Source organism: Mixophyes fleayi, chromosome 5, assembly GCF_038048845.1.
Source record: "Mixophyes fleayi isolate aMixFle1 chromosome 5, aMixFle1.hap1, whole genome shotgun sequence".
Classification (NCBI taxonomy): domain Eukaryota; kingdom Metazoa; phylum Chordata; class Amphibia; order Anura; family Limnodynastidae; genus Mixophyes; species Mixophyes fleayi.
The window spans coordinates 1911790-1931964 of record NC_134406.1 but is presented as its reverse complement, the minus strand read 5'-3'; the positions used below and the strand labels follow the sequence as shown (position 1 = coordinate 1931964).

The 20175-nt window shown below is 45.1% G+C and overlaps 1 protein-coding gene and 1 long non-coding RNA gene across 3 annotated transcripts in view; one reads left to right on the top strand and one right to left on the bottom strand.

The window, feature by feature from the left end:
* FAM83H (family with sequence similarity 83 member H) overlaps nucleotides 1-8986 on the bottom strand; it is a 39478-nt gene extending 30492 nt beyond the window's left edge. Inside the window, exon 1 of one of the 2 annotated variants that reach the window (XM_075211565.1) lies at nucleotides 8843-8986. The gene's annotated coding sequence lies outside the window, so the exon portion shown is untranslated. Of the gene's footprint in view, nucleotides 1-1375; nucleotides 1427-8842 lie in introns of those variants that run through there. The other variant, XM_075211566.1, reaches the window with a different exon arrangement.
* LOC142158008 (uncharacterized) overlaps nucleotides 1485-20175 on the top strand; it is a 51512-nt gene continuing 32821 nt past the window's right edge. The window contains exons 1-2 of the long non-coding RNA XR_012692708.1: nucleotides 1485-1691; nucleotides 2783-2844. This is a non-coding gene — a long non-coding RNA (uncharacterized LOC142158008). The remainder of the gene's footprint in view (nucleotides 1692-2782; nucleotides 2845-20175) is intronic.

The following is a 20175-nucleotide window of genomic DNA, read 5'->3' as shown; positions in this document are numbered from 1 at the left end:
GGGCGCCACAGAATGTTAAATGACTTTAAAACTGTGCTGCGACCGCTGACCATACCTGTCACGGCCGCCGCACAGCATTCAGATGCACGGGGAGGGGGGGGGAAGAGGCTATTGCTCACCACCGCCGCCTCTCTGCTCCGTCTCCTCCCCTCCACTCACTAGTGTCAGTGAGTGGAGGGGAGGAGACGGAGCAGAGAGGCGGCGGTGGTGAGACAAGGTAAGGAAAGATGGGGTGAGGGGGGAGGAGGGCGCCGATTTTTGCGGGGGGGGGGGGGGGCGCCGATTTTGTAAAAATGCCTAGGGCGCCATGGACCCTAGCACCGGCCCTGAAGACAGGGATAATAATCCCAGAGACACAGAGGAACAAGACAGGGATAATAATCCCAGAGACACAGAGGAACAAGACAGGGATAATAATCCCAGAGACACAGAGGAACAAGACAGGGATAATAATCCCAGAGACACAGAGGAACAAGACAGGGATAATAATCCCAGAGACACAGGAGTTTGGAAGTGACGGTATCAATGTAAAACAGATATGTGACTTTTTCTGTTTGGGGAACTGGGGTAATTAATAAGGTGAGATGGAAGTGGGGTAATTGGGGCAATTAACAAGGTGAGAGACCCTGACCGTGTCCTGTGGGTCCTGACGCTGCATATATCAGATACCTGGACCTTCGGTTTCATTTCATTTGTTGCCTTGTACACACCCTCCTGCAGCTTTCACTAAATACACTATTTACATTCCTGGCTTCTGTGCTTTCCTGCAGTGTCTATATATCATCGGGCCGAGCTGGTTATTTCTCTTGCTCCAGGATACATCATAAAGTTGCTACTGGATACAATTGTATCAGTGCAGATCTGTGTTGTATACCGCTGATATAAAGGCATGGATGAAAAGCACAGACGGAGTTGAGGAGATAATGCAATGTATTTATTAAAAGTTGAAGGAGGGCGTGCATAAATGAAAGTCGATTGCAGGTGAAACAGCCGAGTGTTTGTATTCACCTCAGCTGAGGCAGGTGTGACCATGAACGGGGTCTCACACCCAGGCCCCCTGTAGATTGCACTCACCCGCTTTTTTGCATTAGACGCCCACCCCCCAGTTATCACTACATTGCCGATCCCTTTTCTTTTCTTATTTTACAAACTCAGCATTTTCCTATAACAGTGAAAGCCCCTCAAGCACAAAAGATGTAAACAAGTGTCCCAAGTATCAGAAGTTATTTAGGTAATCCCCCTCCCCGAGTAGTCAGCAGTGCATTGTGGGAAAATGGTACTGGCCTGCCAAATCCCCTGCCCCAGAGACCTCCTGTGTCAGAAATATCCCCATGTACTCCCAGTACACATCAGGCAGTGCGGTTAGCATTGTTACCTGGCAGCGCTGGGGCGGGGTCCGTTCCGCGCAGGTGGTATCTACACACTATACAAGGTATGTGATACCAACACTGGGTGATCAGTGTCACTATTACATTTGTCTCCAATGCAGCAGCCATAGTGGCTGAGCTATTTACATAGGCTTCAGGGCATTTTGGCCTCCAGAAAAATGGCTGCCGCCTGTATAATGTATCCAGTAATAGAGACACATTGGAAAATAGACTATTTGGCAAAACTTCATTCTGGAATTTCCCCTCAGCAGAGAGAACAAACCAGAAGATCATTATTCATCCCCAATCTTAGGACACAGACAGGTACATTACTATTGTATATACTGGGTGTTATTCTCAGTCTGTGATGTGTGTGTGTGTGTGTGTGTGTGTGTGTGTGTGTGTGTGTGTGTGTGTGTGTGTGTGTGTGTGTGTGTGTGTGTGTGTGTGTGTGTGTGTGTGTGTGTGTGTCATATCTGCCTCTGTTTTGTCTGTGTGATCCCAGGTGTGTGTCTCATGTGTGTCCCTTGTGTATGACATGTGTATTTCTTTTGTCTGTGTCTCATGTGTGTTCCGTGTGTGTGTGTGTGTGTGTGTGTGTGTGTGTGTGTGTGTGTGTGTGTGTGTGACATATCTGTCTCTGTTTTGTCTGTGTGATCCCAGGTGTGTGTCATGTTTCTCTCTTGTCTGTGTGTCCCATGTGTGTGACGTGTGTGTGACGTGTGTGTGTGTGTGTGTGACAGGTGTGTCACACACACACACACACACACACACACACACACACACACACACACACACACACACACATCACTATCTAGCTCATTACTAATAACAGTTATGGAGAAATACTGGGAGGGGGGTAAAAACAAAATTAATGGAATTTAAATGTGAATTTAATTCTCACGTAAGGGGGCGGGGTCAGGAGGCATGGGGTGTGGCCACGTTACATTGGGAGCGTGTCATGACCCCCGGGTTGTTCCCACAGCTTCAGCGCTGCCACTTATCCTAAAAATACCCCATTCAATGCCAAGTGCACCCGCTGGACACATCTCACAACTGTCCCCGAATTGGGATAAAAGTCCAGACGGGACCCTCATATCTGGAGGTCATCACCCAACTGGGTCAGTTGTAGAATGGAATTGGCAGCGGCTGAGTACATGGGCACGTTACCCCATTAATAAGAGGACATACATTCACCTTCACAGAGAGACAGTTAACATGTATCCCAGATGTGTTACATGCAGTGTAATATGACAAATACTTCTGCCGTTTTCCCCCCATAAAACCAGATGGAAATAAAAGTGGGACTGTGCCTTGGGGAGGTTATTGCCTTTGAGAACAGATAAGATTACTGCAGATAGTTGCTGTGGGATTAGGACTCTGACATTTTATTCTCTCCAATTGTCTTCTTACAGGGATTTACTAATGACCTGCAGTAAAGGACTAGAGATTTACAGGAAGATCAATATTATATCAGGTATTTAAGCAATGTAGGTGCAGACACAATATAAACTGGATCTATACAACGACACTACACATTACAAAGTATCACACCGTCCACAACACACCTATGCTGTATAGGGCGAAACGAAAACAATACCCATATAGTTGACGAAATCGGCTTTTCACCCGGTGATAAATCAACTTTTTTTATTTGTAGATTTCCACTTGACCTATGAAACATTGATGTGGTGGGAATCACAGATTACGTAAATGTATTGGTTTGGTTAAAGAGTAACTCAAAAATGATGTTGCCTAATTAAATCCGGATACAAAAACTTACAGGAAGAACAATTGATATTTGTAAATAGGATAATATAAAATCACCTTTAGAAAAGTCAGAAATATACTGTTTGACAGACAAGTTGTGAACAATCGACCTTCCTCAAACACAGATTTCTTTTTGTCTGCACTGCCTGTTCTAAGGGTTACAAGAGATGCGAAGGAAGGTTAGTTATTCACAACCTGACAGTAAGAGTGTGTTTCTGTGTTTTGAAAAGTCGATTTCAGACAGAAGTCCTATTTTTAGGAATCGGCATTGTTATGATAACTCCCTATTTCTCACAGCTTCCCTCCAGGTGATGCTATAGAGGTGTGATAAGAACAGAAGAGAGTGTCTTCATGACGTGGGCAGCACATGGAGTATAATAACACAAATCAGGCCCCTGTCCACGATCTGCGTCATGACATCACCAATACATTATGGATCTTGGTGCTGGGGAGACACAGACAATAACAAGATCTGAAAGCTCAGTGATCAGCAGATAAAACTGCCCAGAAAAACGGGTCAGGGCCAGAGGTGCAGAATAAACTCCCCCAAAACTAGTTCCACACGTAACCCCCCCCCCCCCCCCCCCCCAGCACTGAATGTACCGATAATAAAGATTACATAATGAACTATTGTCCTCGGGATAAACAGCTGCTTATAGTGAGGAGGAGAAGCTGCAATGACAGATAGTAAAAGCCGGGTAACTGTGCTCTGTACACAATGAAACACAATAGACAGTTATCGGACTCCGATCGGTAGACGTTGGCGGCGTCCAGGACCCTGGAAAAATCTCTGCCCAGAGATGTAACAAATAGACCCCCAATTCTGTCTCACTGAGGAATAACGGCAAAATAAGGAAATACCATGGTCAGTTATTCGTATGGCGTAAACATGTTCCGTAGCGATGTACAACAGGGGAGGCAATCTCCCACAGACGTACCATTTGGACGCACTTTACTGAACTCGCTGTAGACCTGTGCGGGATAACAGCAACAGAAGTGGCGACGGCCTGGGTGATCGTACAGGTAACAAAGGTCCTGGGGGCCCGAACCGGCCATTAATTAGCTCTCTCGTTAATCAGCCCGTGCAAGTGAGCAGTTTATTTATTTACATTGATCCCACAGCGGGTTATATTGAGGCTCCATACACTGGTCAACATCAAAGATATTGTATATAAGTCCAGGGGTCATGCCCACTATAGATCCCACACCTAGGAACTGAAGATCTCACGTTGTATTTATACATGTTATTGCTCTCTGTTATCAGCCATTTCACAAATAGAGGCTTCCTGCAGCACTCTTCAGTAGATTTAAAGACAGGAAAACAGTTGTGCACGGGGGAAAAAATCCCCCACCCTTGTCACAACTTTACCCGACATCTACCAGTCCGGTGGATCCCGAAATGTTCATACATCTATTTATGTTAGGAGCAGTTGTTTAAGCCAAACTTGTATTTTAGGTTTAGTCTGTTAGGTCCATGAGGTCAGTAAATAGCCCCCCTCCCAGACTAATGACCTCTCCTATTCTTATCACACGCCCATAGCATCACCCGGAGGAAGCTGTGAGAAGTAGGGAGTTATAACAATGCCGATTCCTAAAAATATGACTTCTGTCTGAAATCGACGTCTCAAAACACAGAAACACACTCTTACTGTCAGGTTGTTAATTAATTTTACTAATAGAGTAAAATTGTGCCGTGTGTGCTGAATGCAACAATATTTATGTTATCGTAACATCGATGTAACCTCAGGAATGAGTTATTTTATACAATGAACAATACAGAGTGAGGTGGGAAATCCTGGGGTCTCCCCGGGCCTCAGGCCAAATAAACCTAGACACAAACCAGCTGTGCAGTGGCCGAGTGGACACACAGTGACCTCCGACCCGTCTACTTCTGTCTAATAGCCAAACAGTGGTACTCCAAACATGAGCAGACAGTGGTACTCCAAACATGAGCAGACAGTGGTACTCCAAACATGAGCAGACAGTGGTACTCCAAACATGAGCAGACAGTGGTACTCCAAACATGAGCAGACAGTGGTACTCCAAACATGAGCAGACAGTGGTACTCCAAACATGAGCAAACAGTGGTACTCCAAACATGAGCAAACAGTGGTACTCCAAACATGAGCAAACAGTGGTACTCCAAACATGAGCAAACAGTGGTACTCCAAACATGAGCAAACAGTGGTACTCCAAACATGAGCAAACAGTGGTACTCCAAACATGAGCAAACAGTGGTACTCCAAACATGAGCAAACAGTGGTACTCCAAACATGAGCAAACAGTGGTACTCCAAACATGAGCAAACAGTGGTACTCCAAACATGAGCAAACAGTGGTACTCCAAACATGAGCAAACAGTGGTACTCCAAACATGAGCAAACAGTGGTACTCCAAACATGAGCAAACAGGTGACGAGGTGTCACAGAATCTCTGCCCCACAATCTTGTTCCATGAATCATTACAGGTTTCAGATTGCTGCTCGCTGATGTCTAACATTTAAGGACAGTTCACTCTTATGCTGCAGATTTCTTCCCCATAATAAATGAAATATAGTTAAAACTCATCAGAACGGCTGCAATTTTCTAGAGATGAGCGGGCTCGGACTCCGCTAATCCGAGCCCACCCGAACAGTGCGGATCCGAACGGGATCCGAGCACTGTTCGGATATTTCCGGCGGGCAAAAAATTGAAAACGTGGCTCTGTCGCCCAAGTCTCGCGTCGAATCTCGCGAGGGGTGGGAGGGAGGGCCCAGAACAATTCCATCTTGTACCTCTTTTTTTTGGCATTATGTGCTCAAGCTACCTCGGTGCAACCTTTTGGCCTAAAACAATATTGTGAGGTGTTCAGAATAGACTGGAAATTAGTGGAAATGATTGTTATTGAATGTTATTGAGGTTAATAATAGCGTAGGAGTGAAAAAAAAAAAACACAAAACTGGTTTTTAGCGCTTTTTAAAAAATAAATCGGAACCAAAACCTTTCGTCGGATGTTTTGGCAAAACAAATCAGAACACAAAACCTCAAGCTAATCAGAACCCAAAACCCAAAACACTAAAAGTGGCCGGTGCACACCCTTACAATTTTCATGCAGATTTATGTATGTGGATGTCAGGATGAGTCCTCAGACTTTCCGCACGATGCGTTGGATAAAGGGAGAAGAGAGCCCTTAGATTCAAGATGTTATTTCTGATCAGTTTGCTACCACCTTAAATCCAGGAAACAAGCAGTAAGGTGACAGCGAGCCGCCCCGCTGGTTATTCTGCGCACGCACCACATCACAACCTGCGAGAGCCGGGCTGGTCACTGACTAATCGATAAATCATCACATTTCATCAGACGTTCCTCATGGAGGAGGTCAGAGAAATGACTAATGGAGTCTAATTCCAGGAGTGAAGAACGAGGCCGCAGCCCTCCTTCCCTGAGACGTCTCAGGTGTGAGGACTGGGCCTACCTGTCTTACAGCGCCTCCTCCTCAGTACAATTGGTTTCTGCCCAGAGGCCACCACAGCAAATCCATGTCTATAATCTAGACGAGCGGGAACCAGCTAAAGATCGTCAGATATAATTCAACAACAACCTGGGTGTCTGAAGTCCCGAACCCAAGTCAGGAATCTTGTGACACTCCAGCAGCTGTAGGACTACAAGTCCCAGCACTCTACAACAGCTGGAGAGCTAGTAGCTGTCTGAGTTTGTTCTACAACCTAACACCACCCCGGGGCAGCGGGAGAGTTTGTGAGAGACAACTTTAATAAATGGGGGGGGTATTCTGAGTAGGGCGAGTCTCACCCCACAGACCTGCTGTAATGCAGAGAGGGTGATGTGTCTGGATCCACAACAACAGCCCCACTGTCCCTCTTGGTACAACCTCTGGTGTGAGCCTGGGAACCGGTCATTAAACCTCCCTGATCGGTCTCCGCACCTCCTCCCTCTGTCACTCATAATGAGCGACCGGCCCACAGCCATAATCCATCCCAGCCTACGGACTGGGGACAATGCAGTGCTCATCCATGGGAGAAGGTTCCTGCCCCCCTGTGGGGCAAGTGACGGGAGGAAGACTGTCCTAGGAGCAGACTCTGCTAGACCAACAGGGGGTCAGTTACCCCAAAACACAGTTCTGATACATTTACTGACAGACATCAGTGTGTGCCCCACATCACACAGAGACTGCTGGATTATTCAGTGTTAAACTCCTTACAAAAATTATATTACTTTCTAAAAGTAAAGTTCAAATTTAAATACTGTCTTTAGAACAGAAATAAACAGTAATAACTGTTCACTAAATAATAGCACAAGGATCCCAGTATAAATAATACATATTGCTGCAAATGATTTGTGTTCAGTGTATTATTAACCTGTTGAATCTGCTATATTCCTTCAGTGGTCTGGTCATTACCTGGAGCTTTGGACGAACAGGTAGATCCTGAAACGCTGTCCTGCCACCTGTGCCAGGGCAGACAGGACCTGGCACTGTGATATCACCAGTGTACCGGGTGAATGTACCGGGTGAATGTACCGGGTGGACCTCACTGACAACCGGTCATATAATATGTATCAGAAAGCGACATTATCAACAAAGGGCAAAGTCTCAGTAACAAGAAATAAAGATTCTCAACATTCCTCCCGCAACAACCATTATGTGTCAGTAAATTTACTGATGGGGGACTGATGAAATATGGCCTCCACCACTGTGCTATTATAGAACCATAGAATTGACAGACTATATTTCTATTAATGCCATTAAATGTGAGATTTACAAACCAAAATACATTGTAATTATACAGACACCAGCGGGTGGGATTAAGCTGCTCTAATAAATGGCTAATAATTCTTACAGTGAAGGAATTGTACAGTATAGAGGGAATGGCATATATAACAGAAATAAATTGTTTTTATTTGTCAAAAATGATGTTAAGAGGCGCAGTATTTACAGACTGATAATAGGCGCAAACTTCTCCGCACACACACACACATATATATATATATATATATATATATATATATATATATATATACACACAGAGCATTATAACACGTACAAAGCAGAGACAATAAACATGAGAACCCTGCTCAGAAGAGCTTACAATCTAAACAACACACAGTTTGTCATTACGTTGGATCCCTATGACCTTACGGCCCAGTGTTAGTCCACATACACATATAACAATAACGGACTGTACATGAGGATCATTACAATGGATATATTGGTGTCTATACTATAATCTATCAGCGTCAGTCATTATTATCGCCGAAGGCACACAATACGAGAGAGTGAACACTCACAGCTCCGTACCTTGTAATCCTGGCATGGGACCTCTGACCTACTTCTCTAGTAATACCCAGTATTGTTTTATTACTGAGTTTCTTCCCAATTGTAAAGCGCTACGGAGTCTGCTGGCGCTATATAACTACATATTAATGATGATGATGAATGGGAGACTCACAGATCAGATACAGACTGAACTTTGTCTCCAATAAAAGTTACATAAAAGTCAGACAAGTTACTGAGCTGTCTGCTGGAGGGGGCTGTACCCTCCCAGAGCCCCCCAGTGTCTGATAGAAGGGGTGGTGGGCTCCTGTCTGCTGGAGGGGGCTGTACCCTCCCAGAGCCCCCAAGTGTCTGATAGAAGGGGTGGTGGGCTCCTGTCTGCTGGAGGGTGGCCTGGACTCTCCCCAGTGTCTGATAGAAGGAGTGACAGTCTCCTACCTTGGCAGGTGGTGGGGAGCGGTCTCTCTGCAGCTCTGCCTGTCTCTTCCTGGAACTCTCACTCCCTATCAGACTCCCTCAGGAAGAGAACCGTAAACTCCACCCAGAGCCAGTGACTAGTGAGAGTCTGGCAGCTGCAGTGTTTGTTCACCAGTAACTGGGAGCTGTCAGATAAAAAGACATTCCTGAGCCTGACCCAGCCCTGCACTCTCCTCCCCCACCCTGCATCTGCCTGTCTCTTCCTCACCTAGGTGTGCACCATTATCTTCCCCTCACTGTGTGTGCATGCTCCTTTATCTTCCCCTCACTGTGTGTATCCTCCATAATCTGACCCTCACTGTGTGTGCATGCTCCTTTATCTTCCCCTCACTGTGTGTGCATGCTCCATTATCTTCCCCTCAATGTGTGTGCAAGCTCCATTATCTTCCCCTCAATGTGTGTGCATGCTCCATTATCTTCCCCTCAATGTGTGTGCAAGCTCCATTATCTTCCCCTCAATGTGTGTGCAAGCTCCATTATCTTCCCCTCAATGTGTGTGCATGCTCCTTTATCTTCACCTCACGGTGTGTGCATGCGCCATTATCTTCCCCTCACTGTGTGTGCATGCTCCTTTATCTTCCCCTCACTGTGTGTATCCTCCATAATCTGACCCTCACTGTGTGTGCATGCTCCTTTATCTTCCCCTCACTGTGTGTGCATGCTCCATAATCTTCCCCTCAATGTGTTCATGCTCCATTATCTTCCCCTCACTGTGTGTATCCTCCATAATCTGACCCTCACTGTGTGTGCATGCTCCTTTATCTACCCCTCACTGTGTGTGCATGCTCCTTTATCTTCCCCTCACTGTGTGTGCATGCTCTGTTTTGTTAAACATCACATGCTCCATAATCTTCCCCTCAATGTGTTCATGCTCCATTATCTTCCCCTCAGTGTGTGTGCATGCTCCATTATCTTCCGTTCACTGTGTGTATGCACCATTGTCTTCCCCACACTGTGTGTGTATGCACCATTGTCTTCCCCACACTGTGTGTGCATGCTCCATTGTCTTCCCCACACTGTGTGTGCATGCTCCATTATTTTCCCTTCACTGTGTCTGCATGGTCCATTATCTTCCCCTCACTGTGTCTGCATGCTCCATTATCTTCCCCTCACTGTGTGTGCATGCTCCATTATCTTCCCCTCACTGTGTGTGCATGCTCCATTATCTTCCCCTCACGATGTGTGCATGTTCCTTTTTCTTCCCCTCACTGTGTGTATGCTCCATTATCTTCCCCTCAATGTGTGTGCATGTTCCTTTTTCTTCCCCTCACTGTGTGTATGCTCCATTATCTTCCCCTCAATGTGTGTGCATGCTCCATTATCTTCCCTCAATGTGTGTGCATGCTCCTTTATCTTCACCTCACGGTGTGTGCATGCACCATTATCTTCCCCTCACGGTGTGTGCATGCTCCATTATCTTCCCCTCAGTGTATGTGCATGCTCCTTTATCTTCCCCTCACTGTGTGTATGCTCCATAATCTTCCCCTCACTGTGTGTGCATGCTCCATTATCTTCCCCTCACGGTGTGTGCATGCTCCATTATCTTCCCCTCAGTGTATGTGCATGCTCCTTTATCTTCCCCTCACTGTGTGTGTATGCACCATTATCTTCCCCACACTGTGTGTGCATGCTCCATTATCTTCCCCTCACTGTGTGTGCATGCTCCATTATCTTCCCTTCACTGTGTGTGCATGCTCCATTATCTTCCCCTCACTGTGTGTGCATGCTCCATTATCTTCCCTTCACTGTGTGTGCATGCTCCATTATCTTCCCTTCACTGTGTGTGCATGCTCCATTATCTTCCCCTCAGTGTGTGTGCATGCTCCATTATCTTCCCCTCAGTGTGTGTGCATGTTCCTTTTTCTTCCCCTCACTGTGTGTGCATGCTCCATTATCTTCCCCTCACTGTGTGTGCATGCTCCTTTATATTCTCCCTGTGTGCATATTCCATTGTCTTCTCCCCACTGTGTGTGCATGCTCCATTATCTTCCCCCCACTGTGTGTGCATGCTCCATTATCTTCTCTGCACTGCGTGTGTGCATGCTCCATTGTCTTCCCCTCACTGTGTATGCACCATTTTCTTCCCCTCAGCGTGTGTGCATGCTCCATTGTCTTTCCCTCACTGTGCGTGCATGCACCATTATCTTCTCAGTGTGTGTGCATGCTCCATTGTCTTCCCCTCACTGTGCGTGCATGCTTCATTATCTTCCCCTCACTGTGCGTACATCCTCTATTATCTTCCCCTCACAACTTACTATATGTGAAATCTCCAACTTCCCCTCACACTTACTCTGAGTGCATCTTTCAGTATCTTCCCCCGCACACACTTTATACACATCCCCTCACACGTGTGAATGCATTTTTCAGTATCTTCACTCAACATCTCACTATGTGTGCAACAGTAATTATCATCCCCTCACACATCACTAAGGGGGTCATGTTGTGTTGGACTGGGCGTGTACAGTACGTAGTCAATGTAAGTTGCATGCCTTAATGCATGCCCTGTGTGCATCCTTCAGTATATTCCCCTAGCACCTGATGAGGATCTCACGCTACTCTGCCCTCATCTGCTAGAACCGCTTTGTGAGATGTTCACCTTTAGCAGCCCCCTTTTACGAGGAACTAGTTACATTCCACAGTACTCTGGTGCCTCTAGGATTTAGCCTTAGGTAGTAGCAGTTGTTGGTCTAGTACCTGCCCAGTGGAGAAGACAAAGCGCAGTAGGAGGTAATAAGCAACCAGGGTATACAAGCAGAACTCTGTGCCAGACAGGCAAGGGTTAATGTGGAGTAATCTGGCACTTGTCTGATGAAGTGGAGAGCACACGTCAGCAGGTAGTGAGTAACCAAACTGTATATAGCAGAACTCTGAGCCAGACAGGCAAGGAATAATGCAGAGTAGTCCGGCACTTGACGGAGTGGACAACTCATGGTAACAAATAGTGGGCAACCAGAATGTATTTGACAGGACTCTGAGTCAGACTGCCAGGGATCAGGCGTAGAGAAGATAGTGGAATTCTTTAAACAAGTCAGGGGTCAGGGCAGGTAGATATATGAGAGCAAACATGTTTAACAAATCCAAGAGTCAGGAGTGGGGAAGACAGCAATTCCTATAAACAGTCGGGTTTAAACACTGATAACAGAACAGGTCAGTATACAAGGCACACTAGGTCAAGCAGGAACTATCACCAGCATTGGTATGCTGTCAGAAAGAGGTTTATAAAGGCAGCAGCACCAGTCAGAACTGCAGGATGATTAGTTGCATGAGTGAGGTAGGTGATTGCACACATGAGGCTGCCAGACTGAGAGCTGTAACTATTTGACTAGCAACTAGCTAAATCATTGAACTGCAGGAATGATCCTACACATAGTAGTAGCAATAATTGCTCAGATGATAGATCAAAAAAGCAGGAGAGTTCCTATTTCTTAACATTATCCCCTCTTCCCCCTTAGGAGGCGTCGAAGGACCCTAATACCTAAGTTTTTGAGGGTTTCTTTTATGGAAGTCCACTAATTTTTTTAGCATGAGGACCTCTGGCTGGGACCCAGGACCTTTCTTCTGGGTCATATCCTTTCCACAGGACAAGTTAATGCAGCTGTTTCTGAACCTTCTTCACATCCAGGATTTTCTCTATTTTGAACTCAGCTTAACCGTCTACTGGAGGTGACTGAACCTTGGACGTGGGTCTAAAATTTTTAGTCTTGAACACAGGTTTAAACAGAGAGCAATGGAAGGTCCTAGGGATCCTTGGAGAGGAAGGAAGATCCAATTGGAAGCTTACAGGATTTCTCTTCCTTGTAATCTCAAATGGACCCATGAAAATGGGTCCAAATTTATTAGAAGGCTGCTTTATCCTTGTATTTTTAGTGGACAGCTATACTCTGTCCCCCACTTTGAAGTTACATTTCTTGCAATGTTTATTAAAGAATAATTTAGAACGCGTTGCAACTCGAGAAAGAGACACTTGAACTTTGCTCCAGCTATTTGTAAGCTTCCTGGTTGTTCTGGTGTCCCATTTATTAGTAAGCCTGGAATGAGAGAAGAAGCTTTAGGATGAAGACTAGAGATGGAGACGGAGACGAGACAGTGTTGTTATAAGTGAACTCTGCCCATGGTAATGCCTCGGCCCAGTACTTGTAAATGTGGGAAATGTAGCATCTAAGATATTCAATGAGAACTTAATTAAGCCTCTTGGTTTGTCCATTAGTCTGAGTATGATAAGCAGAAGAAAAGTTAAATTCCACACCTAAGCTTGAGCAGAATGATCTATAGAATCTAGCTATAAACTGAATCCCTGTCGGAGATGATATTAGTAGGGATCCCGTGTACTTTAAAGATGTTCTGGATGAATAACAAAGCCAAAACTGAGGGTATCCCAGGTACAAAATGAGCCATTTTACTAAAGCGGTTTCACTTCAAGGTGTTGCTGCATAAAGCATCTAGAAAGAGTGTAAGCTTTCAGATCTTTAGACCCAGGTGAAATTAAACCTGGAAAAGAACAGAACCCAGCGAGCTTGTCATGGGTTTAGTCTTTTTGCAGACTTGATATAATGCAGGTTTATGTGATCGGTATATGCAGTACCTTGCCTCTTCACCCAGTGCCTCTATTCTTTGAAGGTCCACTTGATGGCCAACAATTCTCTGTTGCTTACATCATAATTCATCTCCGCTGTGGAGAATTTTCGTGAGAAGGCGCATGGGTGTAATTTGTTATCAAAGGAGCTATCGTGTCACAGGATAGTCCCGGTTCTGAGATCAGAGGCGTCTATTTCAGTGATAAATGGTGGCTCCAGATTAGAGAACTTAAGCACCGGTGCTTTACAAAACCTTTTTTTGATGTAAGAAAAGCTTCTGAAGATGGATCTGCTCCTTTACGGGTGATAAGAGGAGTAACAACAATGGAGAATGTATGGATCTCTGATAATAGTTTGCAAAGCTGAGAAATCTCTGCAAAGCTTTAAGATTGGTAGTTTGGATCTACTTCTGTAATGCTTGAATTTTGTTAGGGCCCATAGTAAATCCTTGGGGGCCAATGATATAGCCCAGGAGGTCACTTGAAAAACCTCAAATTCACACTTCTCCAACATTGCAAAAATTGTGAACTTTTTAAGTTACTGGAGGACAGACTTAACATGGTGCCGATGTTGCGACAAAGAGCAAAAGTATACCAGAATGTCGTCCAGATAGACCACAACGTATCTCTCCTCTCTCAGGGCGTTATTAATGAGTTCCTGGAATACAGCAGATTACTGAGGCTGAAGGGCATAAGAAGATACTCGTAGTGCCCCATAAGTAGTGAAGGTGTTCTCCACGTCCCCCAGGCGTGTTCCTAAGAGGTTACATGCTCCCGAAGATCTAAGTGCTCCTTTTAGTTGATTGAACAGCTCCAGAATGAGAGGAAGAAGATATCTGTTCTTAATAGTTATCTGCTTCAATCCTCCATAGTCAACACAGGGTCTCAAGTCACTATCATTCTTTGCCACAAAGAATAAACCTGTGCCTAATGAAGACTTTTAGGGTCTGATAAAGGCTTTGGCTACGTTTTCGGAAATAAAGTTCTCAACAGCCTTGAGTTCTGGGGCAGCCAGATTGAACAGACGACTTTGGGCAGTTTAGCTCCTGGCATAAGATCAGTGGTGCAGTGATGCGGCCTGTGGGGTGGAAGTGAATCTGCCGCTACCTTACATGATATATCTGCAAATTCAAGAAATGCAGCAGGACCGGAACCAGGTAAAGATGAGGAAGTCTCATAGAGAGTGAGAGACGGGATCGTGAGCACCATTCACTCCAGCGAGTAGTCTGTCCGAGTGGTCAATCATTCTGAGGGTTATGTTGAAAGAGACATGGAAACCCCAAAGTTCTGGGATAATTAGGAGAGCGGCTTCTTTGGGCATTCTCATACCGAATGTCCCTTGTCGCTGAACGGCTAATGGGACTCTCAGTCCCTCCAGGTAACGGAGGAACATCCTGAAGCATAGTGAGCATTAATTTCAATATTTTGGGGAGATGGGAAACAAAAGAATTTCCCATTGGATTACGACAAATAAAGAACAAATAAAGAAGATTTTGTAGTAAAGTGATGGATGAGGATTTGGGTATTAAACTTTATTAAAATGCGTTAGTGTTATTAATTTACTCATTTATATACTTTTGGTATAGTGTGACCTTAAGGGGATCGAATCCCGTTGTCCTTGAATCTTGTAGTGCAAACGAATTGACTAGAACTTTGCATGGCCTCCTATACGCTAAGCAGTGATAACGTAGGCACAAAAAGTCAATTATATCGGGCTGTGAAAAAGGTGAAGAACTGAATGATGTAAAGATAAAAATGTATTATTATTAATACAGCAATATAACCTACAAAAGCTGGGAATTGAATAAGCCTCTACATTACTTATCTTCTAACGCTGTATGTTTTGTTTTACAGAATGTGGGGGGTGGGGTGGGGGGTCTAAAATTGATGATAAATCTCCTTGGAGATGCTGCATTCATGCTAGAAGCCTCGACCTCTTCCTGCAAGTTGCCGTTAACAAACATCCTGTCGCACCACCATTGTTTGATCCCGGCTCACAGTGACCTCATTCAGTTCCCGACCCCTGAACATTACAAGCAGTGGTGACAGACGAACAGTTTCCTTAATGTGGAAGCGTCAGCAGGTTGTGATATGAAGTCTGCTGCACTTTCACATGATATTAAATGTATCAATCCTAATACTTCCCCCGTCACAGGAGAAGCTGCGCTATCTAAACCCCGCCCCCCTGGTGTTTTATCCATACTGATAGGTGGACCCCTTACAGGTTGGTGATTCTGGGAGCGCAGGCGGAACAATTTCATTTTGATTGTAACACACATTTTATTTATTGTATTGTAACAGGTTGTATTTCAGCGGACAAGTAAAGAGTTACTTTATGTTATTGTATCTATATGCACGTGGTCTGTGCAGGTATAATACTGCAACTGAACATCACTCATTTCTGTATTTTACTAAAATAAATCTAGTTTGAATATTTTTATGTAAATATGTTCATACTGATTTTATTTGTACTCCCAATACAGCTGCGCAGAAAATGGTGGACTTCATGCCTTATTTCATCTGTTTTTCAATTATAGTTTAAGTCCTAACAATCACATAATTTGTGTCTGATATATTGTTACGTTTACTGTATATGTCCCTGTAGCAAATGCTGGGAGATGATTCTATGGATGTATCCCCCTGGCTGTATTCATTATTCCTCATCATCATCATCATTTATTTATTTATATAGCGCCAGCAGATTCCGTAGCGCTTTACAATTGGGAACAAACAGTAATAAAACAATACTGGGTAATACATACATACGTAGAGGTAAGAGGGCCCTGCTCACAAGCTTACAATCTATGGGACAATGGTTTGATACAAAAGGGTAAGTGCTACATCGTATTGAATATTTGTCCAGCTAGAATGCAAAGGTTACAAAGTATTTAATAGCTGTGTGATCAGTTACACAACTGTGTTGGTCAGAGGGTGGTAATAGGGTAACTTAGGGAGATTAAGAGGGTGGTAGAGGAATATTATTCCTCATGTTACCTCTCAGTCTCCTTATCCCCAATATTGGTGCTCCTTTGTGCTGGACATTTATATAAATATTGTGTTCCTGATCTCTATTATTACCTATCATGTCCCCTCTCTCCTCTAATACCAGTGTCTCCTGTTCTAGAAATCCTCTTATGTATATAAATATTGCTTCCTGATCTCTATTAATACTTTCCTATCAGATCCTGTCTGCCCCTTCTCTCCTCGTCCTATCATCATCATCACCATTTATTTATATAGCGCCACTAATTCCGCAGAGCTGTACAGAGAACTCATTCACATCAGTCTCTGCCCCTTTGGAGCTTACAGTCTAAATTGCCTAATATACACACAGACAGAGACTAGGGTTAATTTTGATAGCAGCCAATTAACCTACTAGTATATTTTTGGAGTGTGGGAGGAAACCGGAGCACCCGGAAGAAACCCACACAAACACGGGGAGAACATCCAAACTCCACACAGATAAGGCCATGTCGGGAATTGAACCCATGACCCCAGCGCTGTGAGGCAGAAGTGCTAACCACTGAGCCACAGTGCTGCCTGTCCTAAATATAAGTGTTTTTCCCTCTCTCCTCGTCCTATATATGTCTTGTGCTTTCCCCATTCTCAGTCCGCCCTCTGTATGTCACTTTCTTCACAGCTGCCTGTAATGTGGGACTAAGCAGCATGTATATTAACTAGGGCATTTTATCACAATAATTTTCTCTCTCTATCACAATGATAAGGAATGAGAGACCTGAGCATTTACTAACAGTGTTCTTACAGCAGTCACGATAAGCGTCTGTTCCTGTGAACACACAAGTGTAACCCTCATCTATGTCCTCTATGGTCACTATCACAAGGTGGTGACCGGAGGGAGGGAGGGGGGGGGGGGGCAGATAAGACGCGGTGACCGGGCCGAAGATCCCTCTACCGCAATGTTCTCCCCATAGGCTTCAATGACTAACACCAGCTGATAGTGTTAGCCGTCCTTCGAGAACAAGTTCTATAAATCATTGATTTAATATTACTATTGTGTATGGTGCCGGCGGGACTACAGCAGACTAGTTATAAATAGAGGGGAGCTTGTTAAATAGACCCCCAAAGGTTTCATCTTCTGACACATTGTCCTGCTGTCCGTCAGTGACCAGACCACATTCTGTCTCCTCCGGCACCAGCTCAGCACAAGGCTCGAGGTCCCAGAGCGTCGGAGCCTGAATAACTGTTTTATGGAGTAATTCTGAGTTCTCTTGGCCAGAAACCAGAATATAACTGGGACACAGGGAATAGGAGCAGCCTTTAAAAATAACCAATTTCCCTTAAATGGAAGTGTAAGAGAACAGCCTGTGTGGGAAGGTTTAACAGACTGTGAGACTTGTGCTAGTAAATGTTTCCATACCTTGAGATTCTCGGATGACGTGCGCCATTACCGGTATGATGGGAGGTCACAGACCGTTCTCCAGCCCTTCAACCCCCCCCCCCCTCGTGGAGAGTTTTAGGGGCACATTTATCATTATTCACATAAAGTGAAAAGTAGTTTTCAATCCTTATTGCAATGATAAGGATTGAACTACTTCTCACATTTATGTACAGCCCTGCACAGAAACAGCAGTTACGAAAAACTGCTGTTTCAGTGATAAAAATAAACATACTTACCCCCCTCTTCGGAAGCGCTGTCTTCAGGTCTTCTCCTCACTCTTCAAGTGCGCATATCCAGTTCCAAGAACTGGACATGCGCACACAGATCCCTGAGCTGTGAGTGACAGGGAGGGATCATGTGATCCCTCCACACATGCGCTGTCCAGCTCTGCTCTCCGGAGCAGAGCTGGACATAACGAGGAAGAAAAGAACATGTTACAGTTCTGATGATGTACGCCAGCTTCAGCTGTACATTTACATTACAAGTTTCCGAAAAATGTGCTTTTTCGGAACTTGTTAAATGCCGGCCCCGAGCAGTCATCATTCTGTTGTATGGTGACTGTTAGAAAAAACGAACTGCAGCGAAAATTAATGGTTTGGGAGATTGAACAGTCGAACGGAGCTGTCATAAATACCAATTGCAGACTTCCTTCACCTATTTTCACGGTAAGTGCACGATAGTGCAATACCGTCATTTGTTAAATGTGCCCCTAAGACGTTAATCGTGACGGATTAGCATAATATTACAGATTTGTTTTATCCGATAATTTTGTAATGAGTAACGCTGCAGAACCGTATGGGCTGATACTGGGTGACCCCTGCGCACGGGGTACTGCGCCGGTACTTTTTTATTTTATTTTAGTGCATCCCGGTGAGTGGAGTAACATCTACCACTCAGTATCGTCGCTCAGCCCCTGGAGATATTTTCTTGATAAATTGCGGCATTGACTGTTATATTTCAGTAATAAACGGCATTGAAAAAATCCTCCTTATCGCCGCAGATTGATCATCAGGCCCCAGTGTGAGGACGGAGACGTACACACTGCGCTGGTGACGCGCTGGCTGCCCGAGCCGCACTCACTGATGTGTAACTTCATCTATTTCTTGTAGGCTTTGTCCATCTGGGCCCAATAGGAACATGGGGCTCAGTGAGCGGGTGAATTCAGGTGAGTGTGGCTCAGTGAGCAGGTGAGTGGGGCTCAGTGAGCAGGTGAGTGGGGCTCAGTGAGCGGGTGAATGCAGGTGAGTGGGGCTCAGTGAGCAGGTGAGTGGGGGATCATCGAGCAGGTGAATGCAGGTGAGTGGGGCTCAGTGAGCAGGTGAGTGGGGCTCTGAGCGGGTGAATGCAGGTGAGTGGGGCTCAGTGAGCAGGTGAGTGGGGGATCATCGAGCAGGTGAATTCAGGTGAGTGTGGCTCAGTGAGCAGGTGAGTGGGGCTCAGTGAGCGGGTGAATGTAGGTGAGTGGGGATCATCAAGCAGGTGAATGTAGGCAAGTGTGGCTCAGTGAGCGGGGGAATGTAGGTGAGTGGGGATCATCAAGCAGGTGAATGTAGGCAAGTGTGGCTCAGTGAGCGGGGGAATGCAGGTGAGTGGAGCTCAATGAGGTGGGCTTATTGAATGAGAGATTGCAGGTGAGCAGGTGAATACGGGTGAGGATGGACAATCTACAGTCGCCCGTATATGCAGCATTAGGTTTCCCCTGTATTGGATGTGGCCACCTCTGATCCTACGTGTCTGATTTCCAGCAGTTCCAGAGGTGACATCTTTGCAGAATATTAATAATAATGTATAATAATAGTAATATGACACCTCTATCGCTCTCACCATACGTTCTATATTGAACCTTTTACTCTGAGTCTTTGAATGTGTTACAAACAGTTTCCTCAGATAGTGATTGTGCACTAAAAGCGCTAAACGGGTAATGCAGCCACAGCAGGTGTAGTGTTGTACAACAACCATCTATCTTTATGGAAACTGAGGTGGGACTTTAACACTTTCCTACCCAGCAGAACTACTTTATACAGCACAATTCTTGACTAGAGAGCTGACAATCGCGGGACCGTCACCCTTAGGGCCTATTTAATAGTGAATGGGTTTTTGCCGTTATCATCTGTTATCACAACTTTTGACAGATGACTTTTCGTTTCATTTACTAATAAGTTTGGACTGTGCACCCGCATGGTTTAGGGCCCTTTACTCTCCCCAGGCCCCCAGGGTAAAAGTCACCGCCAGCCTACATCATTCACACTGGGTACAAGAACAAGTGCTGACTCTGAGTGAGCACTCGGCTTACTGACTGGTGGTACTTGTGAGCTCACATTC